General features: G+C 26.5%; 1 long non-coding RNA gene across 1 annotated transcript; it reads right to left on the bottom strand.

The window, feature by feature from the left end:
* Positions 1-2916: 2916 nt before the first annotated feature.
* On the bottom strand, positions 2917-9255 carry LOC129969087 (uncharacterized). Its single transcript, XR_008784460.1, has 2 exons — positions 9118-9255; positions 2917-3288 (listed from the first exon to the last, which is right to left on the bottom strand). It is a non-coding gene; the product is annotated as an uncharacterized LOC129969087 (long non-coding RNA).
* Between the last annotated feature and the right edge of the window lie 4567 nt (positions 9256-13822).

Raw genomic sequence — 13822 nt, 5'->3', positions numbered from 1 at the left:
CGTGCTTTGGCTATGTTATCTTGTTAGAGTGATAACTAGATTAATGTTGACTGGATTTTAACCCTCTAGCAACCACTTATAAAAAGAGTAAAATTCTTGGTTGAATATGCAGAGAAACCATCTGAAAAATTATTTTCAATCCTTAACTTCCATTTATTTTTACATGATTTGTACGTGTACCTTTAAATAATTAATAATAATAAAAACTTTATGCTTATTTTCTTTCCTTAATATGAATCGTTTAAAGGAATGTGTGCTTAAATTTAATAGCTTTATAAACTAATTAAATAAAAATAAAGGAACAGAAATAGTTATTGTCAAAATTACTTAAAAATAGTCACCTTTAGAGAATTTCAGAAACTGCTCACTTTTTAGTTCTTTTGAATGTATTTGCTTATATTTATTTATTTATTTAAATATGGCAAAGCAGATAAAGTTGAATATTTAGTTTGGAATAAATTCTGAACTCTGGGATATCATAAAATCATTAAGTATGCTACCTTCAACACGCAACATTTCTCTATTTTTGCTACCGATCAAAAGGATGTTCATACAGACACGGCAGTGTTTAAAAAGAAAGAGAGAAACATGATAAAAATTACATTTAAAAAAAATAAAAAAGAAGGAACATACTTTTCACTTTCATATAACCGCATTAGAAAGCAGAAAAAAAACAACACTTACATTACAATAGTAATGCAATTTAAAAAGAAATCATTTGTAAACGATACATATATTTTAATTGTTTTATATTTTGTCAGAGAGTTCGTGTTACTAATTTATTATTTTGATAAAAAAATTTTCTTTTTTATTAAACTCTAAGGCATTTTAATTAGATTTATGCCTATTATTCAAAAAAACTTAAATAAGCTCAACGTGCATAAATTGTTCAAGAAGTTACTTAAGTTTCGTTATTGAGATAAATTTCTTTTTAATTTTATTTATATAAATTAATTTATCAGTATTTATTTTATATAGTGTCTGTCATTCATTACTATTTCAAAGTAGAGATTCTTTGAGCATTTAACAGTATTTCAATTTGTTGTCTTGCGAATCTAAAAATGTTTTTATTTCATGGTTAATTCAAAATACTCTTCACTGTCAATTGACATATTTTGCCTTGATGTATATTGTCTTAGAAAAACATATGGAAGAATCACTCGGTAAAATCACAGGTGGAATATTTCTTTCGTAAGCCGTTATCAAGAGAACAAACCGCCTTTGAAAATTATTAAAACTAAATGGGAAAATGCATTTAAAGACGCTTTTTTCCAAATTTGTATATTAATACAAATTTTTATTAAATTTAAATTTTATAATGCTTGGCTTTTGAAATCGCATTTTTATCCATTCATTTATATACTAGGTTCTGAAATTATCTAAAGTTGCTGTCCTCTATCAAAATATAATATTTTGATATTTTTAGAATTTAATAATCAGTTCATAAATAAATTTTATTGAAAAACTAAATTTAATACTAAATACATTTATTTTATGTTAGTGGAATAGTCTGGTAGAGAATTTAAGATCAAAAATGAATTTTAAGATTTTATAATACTTATATTAAAGAGTTACGAAATATATTTAGCCCTAAATTGCAGAAAACAAAATAAAAAAAGGCTTAAAGATATCCTTTTATCAAAAATATAGACTTGAAAACAAAATCGTAAAAGAATGAGGCGCAGCAAACGATATTATATAGAAGTTAAACTACAGTGACTATCTAAAAAAAACAGAATATCTGAAAATTCATTAAAATTTAAAATATAGTAAGTATGATTAAAACTCCAATGTGCTCTGGATATTTCTATCAACGCTTCACACATTTATGAATTTTGGTGGGTGTGAGGAATATTCGTATTTTCGATTCAAAAAAGTTACTTTTTGCTTTTTAGAACACTGGTTAAAATTTATTATCAAGAACATTTTTATCTCAATTAAGCCTTTTGCTAGAATTTATTATTCTTTTTTGTTTTCGATTATTGATTATACGTTTAATGAGGATTATGACATTATTAAATCTGTATTTAAATTTGCACCTCAAATTTGTTTTATGAATTTTAATTATGAATTTAGTATTTAAGAATGATATTTTTTTATAAATTTGATTTGCAACAATTATAATAATTTTTTGTTGTTGTTATTTCAAAATGCGATTCAGAGTAAGAAGGGAAAAAAAAAACGATAACTTTTTTTATTTAAACAATGATGATGGCCATTTTTATTAATTTTATTTGAATTGTTTGCTTTTTAATCAATCTGCTTAAATTTACATTACATATTTTTAAAAACTTTATTTAACATGTTTTACACTTAATTAATCTATGACAACATAATTTCAAGAATAAAATTATTTATAAAAATCATGAATATTAATTTTAAATTTTCAGTAAATATTGAATAATTTAATTTAAAATGTCTACATACACTAAAAATATTGGCATATATTATACACTGAAATAGTATATAACCTAATATACATTAAAAAAGATATTAATATAGTGCAATTAATAATGTAATTTACATTTGATAGTTGATCGAATAATTTGAAACTTTGAAATTTCTTTTGAAATAAGAACTATTTCAATAAATGTCTAAAACTCATAATCTTTAAATGAAACATTTGCTTTTTCTAATAATAGTAATAATTTATCAAAGTATTTTCGGAGATTGAGATTGATTAATTCATGAAAAGAACATCAACAACCTTATCGGAATTTTTACGAATTAATCTTAATAATTATAATGTATTAACAAATCAAGATATTTTGTTATGATTTGAGATAAGAAACCTATTTTTTTTGGAGGTAAGAAGCTGAGGATGATTCTAGAATAATATGAAATTTAAAGTAGTAACCGAAATAAAAATCATCTTAATAGATATCTAACTTCCAAAAAAGAGAACCAACACTATAATTAATTTTTCCACATTTATTACGAACACATTTACAAATAATTATATACATTTTTCAAAACGCATACACAGCATGGCACAGTTACATAACGGAAGAATCTGTCAGACTATTTTCCGGGTGAGGTGGTTGAAAAGATGAAATTTCCAGGATTTATGACATCGCCATCGCAACACATCTGCACGTCGCTACAGCAATCCTTCCTAGCCTGTCTGTTTCCCAAGCATAGTCGGCAGATACCTCTCTGTATAAACGCAGGCGGCCGTCTTGTTGTTTGGGTCGAAGCCCACTCAACTGTAGACATGAGTACTAGGAAAGTGAGGATGGCAACGAACAGCAGCCTCATGGTTGAACAATGATATGAAATTAAACCGATCTGAAACAACAAAGTAAATTAATTTCTTTTAGTAAGTAGATAGTATGTAAATTCACAAAGATAAATTTATGCACAGCGTCATTTGAGGCTTTTCAGAATTACATGGGTTATCCAGAAAATAAATTTTGGTGGCAATTTAAACCATAGCTGCATTGTAATAGCAAGAATACACATGCCCGCCATTTAATTTGACTAATGCGTAAAACAAAAACATAAATATTAAGAAAGACAACGATATTAACAAATATTGAAACTAGGAACAGAGATGTTTCGTGGAGTGTTGAGACATTAGTTAAGAAAGTCAAAACGCTCGCCCCATCCCCATACTGCGCCTACAACTGAATGGTAATACAGCCTTTTACTGGAAAATATTGAATCGTCTCTCCTACAATGCAGATATCACCTGTATTATTTTTTATTTGCAAATTTGAATCTTTTTTCTTTCTGCTAAGATGTCCCAGAATGACGCTGCAACGAAGTAAGCTGTTAGGGCCGGTTATCATTATAATCAGTATCATTTTTCGTTACAAAGATTAAAAAAACCGTGGTGTCTCAAAATGATAAGTGTCTCAATATGGTTAGAAATTATCTTCACATGTTATCCAAACATGTACTTCAGTTAGCAATAAAGTATTTTATTATATCTTTAAAAGTAGCCATCAGGATTTATTTTTTGGACACAGGACCCAAAGATTAAGATTACCTATTAATTAAGCTTCTCTATATTTATAAGATGAAAGTTTTGTCTAATCATAGCTGCATTATTGATTAATAAATCTGGATAATCAAAGCAGTGGTTGAATTTTTCTAAAGAAAAAATGTCTATCTAAGAATACCCTGTGAAAGATTAAATTTGAATCATTATAAATAAAAATAAATGGTATAGAAAATTTTCATTTGCCTTTTTAAATTACCGTTTAAAAATGTTTAATAGCTCACGTCAAACAAATGCCCCATAATTAATTGAATGAAAAAACTTTAAGCTACTCAGTGATCAGTTATTCAGACTAAGTTTTGATATTTAAGTATATTTTGAATATTTAATTATACTTCAAAAATAATCAACTATGATATTGTTTAGAAAAAAAAATCATCCATCGACATATAATAAACTAACTGAAAGTCAGTGGCAATGGTCTCTCCTAAACTTTCTCACATACTCCCAAATAAAGGTATTATCCTTTCTCTATCCGGTATAAAAACTGCAAAATTTGAGCAAGGCTTTTCTATATTTTATATGCTAAAACTCTTAAGAAATTTTACTCACCTAATGCTTCACATTATGTAATCATCGTGTTCACTTGGTTTCGGACAGACAAGACAAACCATGTGAGAATTTCATTCACCATTTGTTAGAAATCTACAAATTTGGTATAAAGGCTACATACTAAATTACATTCGTCTAGTTCAATGTTGTCGTGAATTATTTTATTCACAGACGGACAGATGTAATTCTGAAAAGGTGTTTTATGGACTCGGAGAGCGGTAATTCGCGCGACTCACGGTCGACTTTTTATTTTTATTTTTTTATTTTTATAATTACGTATTTTAGTATGAGAAAATAAAAACTGCAATATTTAATAATTTTATACTAACCCTGAGCATTTATTATTATTTATGATTTCATTATTCAAATTGAAAAGCCTCTTTTTTCACATATGTAAAAATTTAACATATGTTATAAGCAGTATTTATGGAAAATTTTCAACTTTATAGTTAATTTTCAACTTAACTATGCGCATGTTATAAGCAGTTTGCAAATGAAGGGATGATACTTCCCTTATAAACCTTCCGTTAAAATGACATGAGTTTAAATTTTTTAAATAAAGATGTGTTAATTTGGTTGTTTAACATTAAAGCCGAAGATACTCTATTAATGATGGACCTTAATTTTAAACTAAAATTAAATGTCCCAGCCGGAAACACTGTTTTTAGTTCTCCTTCTCTGCAGATTTCTGTGGAAAAGAAGTTCTGCCTTATTTAATTAACTAATAATTAATGGTTTTCTCATGATAGACATTAATCGAAGTGAATAATAGCAAATGATTCTTCAAATACAAATATTCAATCATCAAAAATTTAAACAACTAAAATAAGATTGTTAGTGTTACGATTGATTATTTTAGACCTTCATACCTTGTGTTATTTTTTAGTGACACGAGCAAAATAAAAATGTTCATAATGACTTACTTACACATGATATATAGATTACGATAGTTACATATAAACCATTTAATAGACAGTTTGAATTTAGTTTTGTAAATATTTAACACTCTTTTAACGCCATAAAATATTTTTGAATTTCATGCATGGATGATGTATTTTTTAAAAATAACTTTTGATGTACAAATTTTTGTGCGCATTGTATTTAAATGTATGCTATTTTGGAAACACGGATTGATTAGTTCATAGAATGCTAGACATAATTTTAATTAATAAAACTAATGCTAGAAATAGTTTTATTTTATTATAACAGTTCTTTAAAACTTTTTTAATACATGAGATCATAAGGAAGCCGTTCCACTTTAGACTCATTTGCTCTTAATCACTTTGACGCATTTCTTTTTATTTAATGAAATTTGTTTTTTATGACATTTTAAAAATGTTCATATGATATTCATATTTTATGTGAAAAACACGCATTGAATGCTATTTCTAACTAATATATGAGGGAATGCTTTGGTAAAATAAAAATTCAAAAAATTAAAGGAGATTTGAACCTCCAGTTCGAAATACCGTAGCATGAAGTTTTTTAGTATTGATTAGATTATCTTGAAGTTTATTCTTAATGATATAGATACAATAATGCGCACTTTAAAAAACACATTTAATATAATAGCAGTGAGCGTGATTAGAAATTTAGAAATTTAGAAATTCAAACAATGAAAAATACTGTTGTAAAATAATTTTTAGTTGATAGAAATTTAAAAAAAAAAAAAAAAATTTTGTGGAAGTAAAACTGATATCACTGAAAATTTTTTTATTGTATGCTTCGAAGTTTTTGAAAACATAAGAATTTTGATTAGCTTTTAATTAAAAATGTAACCATTATTTTATATAATCCTTTATTAAAGAGCTCGTATTACTCTAGATGTAACTATGTGCCAAAATTCAAAAAATTCTCCCAAAAAATCCATCAGTCTGTTTTCCAGATTATTACTAGAAGGATTTTTTTTATCATGCGTATCGCATCATAAAGGTCACAATTCGCTGATAATATTTTATCTTATAAACTTTATAATACTAAAACTCAAAAGTTTTTATTAGTGAATAAGAATCTAATACAAATATGAAATATGGCATGAAATTATTATATTTATATATTATGGAAATATTTTTTAATTAATAATTTTTGTATACCGAAATCAATTTCATAATTGAAACATTTTTAATAAATATGTTCTGAGAGAAGTCGATAATAACAACATTCGAAACCTGTACTTAATCATTTCAAAAAGAGTTGGGCAAAATATATCTAGTTTAGAAAAAAATTTATCAAAAGTACGTTTTTGTAGATATATGCTGTTATTTAAAATTATTGCAAAAATAAATAAATAAAAATATAATGCAGCTCTTTTTCCGTTTGTTGTCCGCCAAAGTCCAAAATTTTGTATTGCCCAGTTGTTGTTTGTCTGTATTACCCAATTTTATTTATTAAGCATCCTCCTGTGTAATTGGAGTTAGTTTAATTTTGCATAGCAAGTGCTTATTTTACAAAAAGAATCATCTCAAGAGTTAATTTTAAAAATTTTCCTTTCAACGTTAAATTGTTGAATGAATAAAAAATTTATTTAATTCGAAATAATTTAAACGGTAGATGAAGAGGTGTTTATTTTATTCAGTTATTCTGAAAGGAATTCACTGTAAGATAAGTATCCTAGATTAGTGTTATAAGTATTATATTATCTTCATGTTAATATTTGAAATATAAAAAAATCTCAATTCTTTGATAAGAGTTCACTTTTAGTAAATAAATATCTTCAATATAATGTGCATTAATTAAATCTTTCTTTTAAGGCCCACCAATTAATAACAGTATTTTTGTATACCTGATAAACTACGATATAAATAATTCGTGCTCTTAAAGAAATAAGCATTAGTATTTATTACCATAAAGTAAAAACAGAAGTTTCTAACGACAAATTGTCGCTGAACTCTATTTATATACATTTTACACGGATGAAGTCGCTTCAGTTCATCAAACATGAGCTTAGGACTGTGGTGTTATGATTTTCTCAAATAATAAATTTTGCAAAAATTATTTTTGAAAGATGTGTTGCAAAGTATATTTATTTATCTTTTAACATTTACTATTCTGGCAAAATTCCATTGTCATAATTGCTATTACTTAGTTTTGTCCTAATTTCATCCAAAAATCAGTTGGCTGTGGATTTTTTAAAATAATTTTCTAATGAATGCACAATGAAACAAAGCGTTATGATTTACAAATCCAGCAGCGATGCGAATGTTGGGAAAAGAAACTTTTCTTAAAATGGAATTCCTTTTTTAGGAGAAAAATACGTGGAAATTCACTAAAAGGTAATAATATCAGCAAAATGAAAAAATCTTCATTAACTGTTTCTTATGAATTCTTTACAGAAATTTTTATATATTATTTTTATTTTTGATATAAAAAGTGAATTATAGAAATAAGTCGATGACCTTTTTCACTGTTTTCTGGTTATTCAAAATTTTTTAAATATTAATTGAAGAGGCAATTTTGTTCATATAAATCATTGCTTCTATACTTGCGAATTTCATCAATATTATTCTGAGGAAGGGTTCTTCTGGAATAACACTTTTCAATAATAATTATTCATTAGCAGATGATTATTTTCGATTTCTCATTTGTTTAATTCTAAATATTAAGTAAAGATTTTCTTCAATTTTTTTTAAATCTCCGAAAGGAATTTAATATATTGTAAATGAAAAGTTTAAAGTTTCATACTTCTTAAGTTATGAAATGCACAATTTTAAGAAGAATTTCTTCACATTTTCGAAATTTTTTACCATTTCACTATTTATATGTTTAATATACAAACAGTTTTAATGTAATTTTAAAAGTTTTAATACAGCTATTTTGGAAGCGATTATTTTTATCCTTTTACATGTACATAACAAATATTATATATATTGATACAATAAATAAACTTCAGATGAATATTTTCACCTTTTTAGAATTTTTATAATCTTACTATTTACAAATTTAATATTAAAATTATTTTTATTAGCATTTTTTAAAAAATTACTGCGTTTTAACTTAAATGTTGTGACAAACGAAATGTTTTCAAACATATTCCCATTTTCAATTATGTTAGGATAAGATAAATTTCTTAAAAGAAAAAAGAAAAAGAAAGGAGGAAAAAAAGGGAAGTCTAAAATTAAAAAAAATCACTAGAGTAATTTACTATAAAGGCTCTAGAAATTCAACCGCTTAAATTTTAGCTTATGTTTAAAATTGAAGCAATTTTATAATATCTCTATAAAATATTAATCATAATATACATTTTTAAATTATTTTAAAAAGATTTTATTTTATTTTCAAGTATCCGAATGCTCTTCCAAAATGTTTGAAGCAAACATCCGGGTTCAAAAACTTTTTATCAATAAAAAGATATTGACATCTGGCATTCTGTCTAAAACTTTTTCCATCCTGTTCTAAACTTCCAAAACGGGCGAAAAATTCTCACGACAAGGAAATAAATTCTATTATTAAACAAATATCCCCTATAAAAAAAGAGTTCTGCGACATGTTGGTGAACAAATTGCTAAAATATTATTTTTATAACCGTTGAAATGCATATATAATGATAAATAAAAATTTCATACCTGCACTAGGTGTCAGACGACAAAGCTTCTATCGTTTATAACGTATTTCGAAGCGGAAAAAGTGGTCTTTTATATACCACTTTCCTATTGACCTAGTAAAGGATTGCAATCCTACGAGCGCAGAGAAGATCAACTTTCTCTCCCTCCCAATCCTTTTTTCTTTCATAATTTCTTTTTTATTTTTCTTTACTTTTCTTTAAGGAAAGGTGTCTGTCTTAGGGGCTTTGCCTTTGCCTCCAGTTGTGTTTTGTCATCCGCCGGTTATTGTACACTTCCGTAGGAAGTGGCATCATTTTCTATTTCCTTATGAGACTTTTAACTAGCTTCATTCTAGATATTAAACGCTGTTTTTGGATTTTGTATAGAAGTAATTACAGCGGACAATTATTTGGTGCTGTTTCAGATTTCAAAAATGATAAATGGTAAATAACGATATAAAATAAAGTTCAAACACGTGGTTGGCTTTGAATTGAAAGCTTCTCTGGAAATCTGTTATTGCTTGCTGCAATTTTTTTTTTAATTAAGTGATTATTTTTATGAAGTATGGTTTTTTTTAATGATGCAGCTAAATTTCATGAGAAGGGTGTGAAATTCCGTGAAGATAAGTGAAACTATCTACCATCTTATTAACTAATCCAATTCAAATGAAATTAGTTAACTGTTATTAATAAATTTCTGCTAATAGACAATACAGTGAAAAAGATTGTTTTGTCTCATAATGAATGTTCAAAAAAGCATTTTGAATATTTTTCTTTAATAAATCGTTCATTCTCAAGTGCATTTTTGAAAATGAAATATATGAAAAAATTATATTTTTTCACATTTCTCTTCCTCCTGTTTGCTCACTCAGAGCCTGCGATCATAATATCTTGGCTTCAAAGCAGATTCCGCAGAAGAGAAGCTGTATTAATAGGTCAAGTGCTTGTGAAATCCATCCAGTCAAATGTTCATCAACTTTTTGAGTAGAAATTTGGAGAAGGGATGTGAGCTCAGATGTCCTCATCATCTGACAATAGTTCAAAGTTGCGAGATCCATCACATAATAGCATTAATATGCTTCACAACTGGACTTAAATATAATAAATTAAATTCCTACTCATTCACTTTTAAGTTTTTCTAAATATTCAATACTACTAATATTATAAGATTTTAATTTTCTTCCAATCTGATTAAAAAAATGTTAAATTCTTAACAAAAGTTTTCGAACTGAAATGAATCAGCTCGTTAAAAATATCGTTTCTTTAAAAGTATTCACAATTTCTTATTGAATGGAATTTTCAATAATACTTCTTAAGTATTAAGGTTTTCAGCTTGTTTTATAAATAACATTTCAAAACCAGCTTTTAACTGAAAAAAAGTAAAAGAGATTCGTACCTTCAGTCCGAAACATCATATAATTATAATGTTTTAAGTTTATTCGTCAGCCTTTGTTTTTGTCTGACTTGATTGTATTCTATGCTTTTTTCGCATCACACAGTTTGCAGAAAGAATATCAGCTTAGAAACAATATCTTATTAAAAAAAAGGCAAATGGGCAAGTTCAGGCTTGGGATTAATATCCAAAAATAAGAATTTTTTATTTCCACATTAAATTGAGGGAAAGCACGTGAGTAAATGATATAATGAAACAATGCAAATTATTTTAATTTCATTTTAACAATAATAAAGAATACCAAAATTGTGTTGAAATATTTTTTTTTAATTTTTAAAAGATTTCATATTGTCTCTTAAAACCTCTTTAAAATTTTGAAAAAATTCTAAATTTCAACATTTTTTTTGAAAGTTTGCAAGGAGGTATAGCTAATATCACTGAAAAACTCATTTTTTTCAATTTTAAAAAATTGTTTTTTGTTGTTGTTGTTGTTGTTTTTGTATACTCCAGAGTAAATGTGGGGAAGTTCTAAAATTTTGGTAAATTCTTTATTAGTTTAGGATTTCATTAAAAATTTAGAAACTTTTTTTCTTTATGAGCATCTATTATTTAAGAAATAACTTACCAACTTTTGTTGATTTATTTCCAATTATTTACCTTGCAGAGAACATTGAACTATTCTTACATTACACGTCAAAATATGCCAGAACAAAGACTCTTCCATGTTAAATATACATCGATTGCGAAACTGTGTTCATTTTTATAGTACTGAAATTCGAATAAAAATACTATTGCTTATAATTTATTTAGAATCGATTTGGTATTTCTTTTTTGTTGCAATAATTAATTCAGCTTCATAAATTTTGTTCTAATTTTTATTAATTACAGAATACTTAAACATAATACCAAGATTTTCTTCGATGCCTGTTAACCGCACGATGTTGTTAATGTTAGTATCGCTTGCATTGCTAATTTTTTTCTATATAATCCAAATGTGGCAAGAATATACTTTGAAGGGTGAGAATATGCATCTCGGCGCTTTTTTGATATTTTAATTAGAATTTTAATTGATAAAAATTAAGAAATTTTGGCATTTTTTTAATAATACCCGAAACTGTTATTACACAAACAAACAATTACTCTGTTATTACACAAAAGTCAAAAATTTGTCTTTTTAATAATGACCAGTATAATTGTCGTAAAATTTTTTCCTGGGTTTTTTTCCTTCAAAAAAAAAATCCCGCCAGATTCCCGCTTTGCAAAGTATACATCTGACGAATTTGGTAGCTGTAGGTCAAGTGTGCTTCCAATATTGATAAAAAGAATGGGAAGCTTAATGATTAAGAAGAATACAAAACACATTGCTTTCATCAAATGATTTGATATCTAAATTTGTTTATCTGAAAGTGAACATAAACATAATAAAATAAACTAGACAACTAAAATTTAGCTTGAAGTAATTTTATAAAAAAATGTTCATTTATTTCAAATTTTGGACCCTAACCATCAAAGGTAAAATAATCAATTCGAATGTCTGTTTATTTGTGAACGTAATAGCTTGAATATACCCATAACGAGTTAAATGGACGAAATTAAGCATGTAGCCTTTACATAGAATGCATGGAATTCATAGATTTTGGATAAAATAAATGAAAGGAAAGATGTGATGTGCTTTCTACAATTTATTTTCGATTTTCTTCGCTATTCTATGCACTTAAGCAAAATAACTCCATATTTACAAAGACGCTTAATTTATCTTTTGTTATTCTTTTTGAAAAAAATATTATATATATATTTTAAGTATTTTGTTTGCCAAAATTTTCTACTTGCATTTTAAAAGTATATTACATTATAAAGGCAAGAATGTTTTTGTGCAAATTACCATAGCAATAGTTAAAGCGAAAAAAAAAGCGTTAAAGACAGATCGAAGAAAAGAGCCAAAGCAATTAAATTTATGCCATTAAACAGATAATTTTTGAATTTTAAGATGGCATCAGTAATCATTTTTTAGCATAAAAGCTTCTAAAAATTTTTTTCAGGTAAACATCAAAATTGCTAAATAAAAAATTTGAATACTTTGTCAGATCGTCTGCAAAAAAGGCAATCTTAAATACTTTTTGAATTATTTTGTTGAAGTCTATTGAGAATAGTGGTTGCGTGACGCATATACTACTCATAAATTTTTTTATCATAAGTTGTGAGTGAAAATATACGTCTTTTGTGAAAATATACTAGATAGTCTAGGTCAGATGATCTCGGGGGTGTTTTTTCAGACAATCTTCCGATTATTTTTATAACTTTTTGAGCATTCTCGTGCATAGACAGATATATTGGACAAATTGTTTATTAAAACGCCTAAGAATTTTTCATATTTTCAATTATTCATAAAAGGAAAAAGAAATATATATAAAACTTGAATGCAGTTACTCAAATAATGCAAAAGCTATCAGTTGCAGATAATGTCAGTAAGTTTGCAACATATTTAAAAATCTGTTGAACTGTGAATACTACCTTATTAGCACAAGATATTGCGTACGATACTATATTCGTGATTTTATTCGATATTCTGAATGCCGTATAATACCGTGAGTATATCATAAAAAACTTGTTGAATAATTTTTTGCTAATAGAATAAATAAGGGATTTTCAAAATCTCTTTGGGAATGACTTAGTTAACTAGTGTCGTACAAAATTGTGCATGTTATTTTTTTTAAAACTTTGATATCTACCAATCCATCCACTGATATTTCTTTTAATGCCGTTTCAATTTCCTGCAGTCCATCGATTTCAATTCCGAAAGTCTTATCAACTTGAATGCAAGGACGAATAGTAATTAATTCTTCAAATGTTTATTTGGTTAATGGAGTCAATTCATCTCATGCCACTATTTCATGGCATACATAATTGCGCATGCCTAATAACCATCCATCTATATAATTTAGGGAAGATTTTTCTGTCATTAAGATTTTAGAATTTATTTACATTTTTCGCAATTTTTCTGATATAAAACGTATTACTTTGCTTTTGACTTGGGGAAAATAAACAAGTGTCACTTGAAAAAGATTTTTAATTTCCATTTCACAGTTTTAAGTTATTAAGAGCATGGATTGTGAAAATTAGGTAGAAAGTTTTGAAACCTACATCGTGGTAGTACAATAGTGTACGGTAGATAATGTGAAGCAGTTTTTAAGATTTCTGTTTCAACTATTATTGAAAGTAACACCTCTTAATGATTATTTTCCTGTTTGCGACGTCTATCCGCCTACTCTTCTAAAAAAACACTTTTGACCTGTCATTAATGTCATCGCCTATATTCGAAAAAGTTACGAGGACA

Source organism: Argiope bruennichi, chromosome 5 (assembly GCF_947563725.1).
Source record: "Argiope bruennichi chromosome 5, qqArgBrue1.1, whole genome shotgun sequence".
NCBI classification, from domain to species: Eukaryota; Metazoa; Arthropoda; class Arachnida; order Araneae; family Araneidae; genus Argiope; species Argiope bruennichi.
This window is presented reverse-complemented; position numbering and strand designations above follow the sequence as displayed.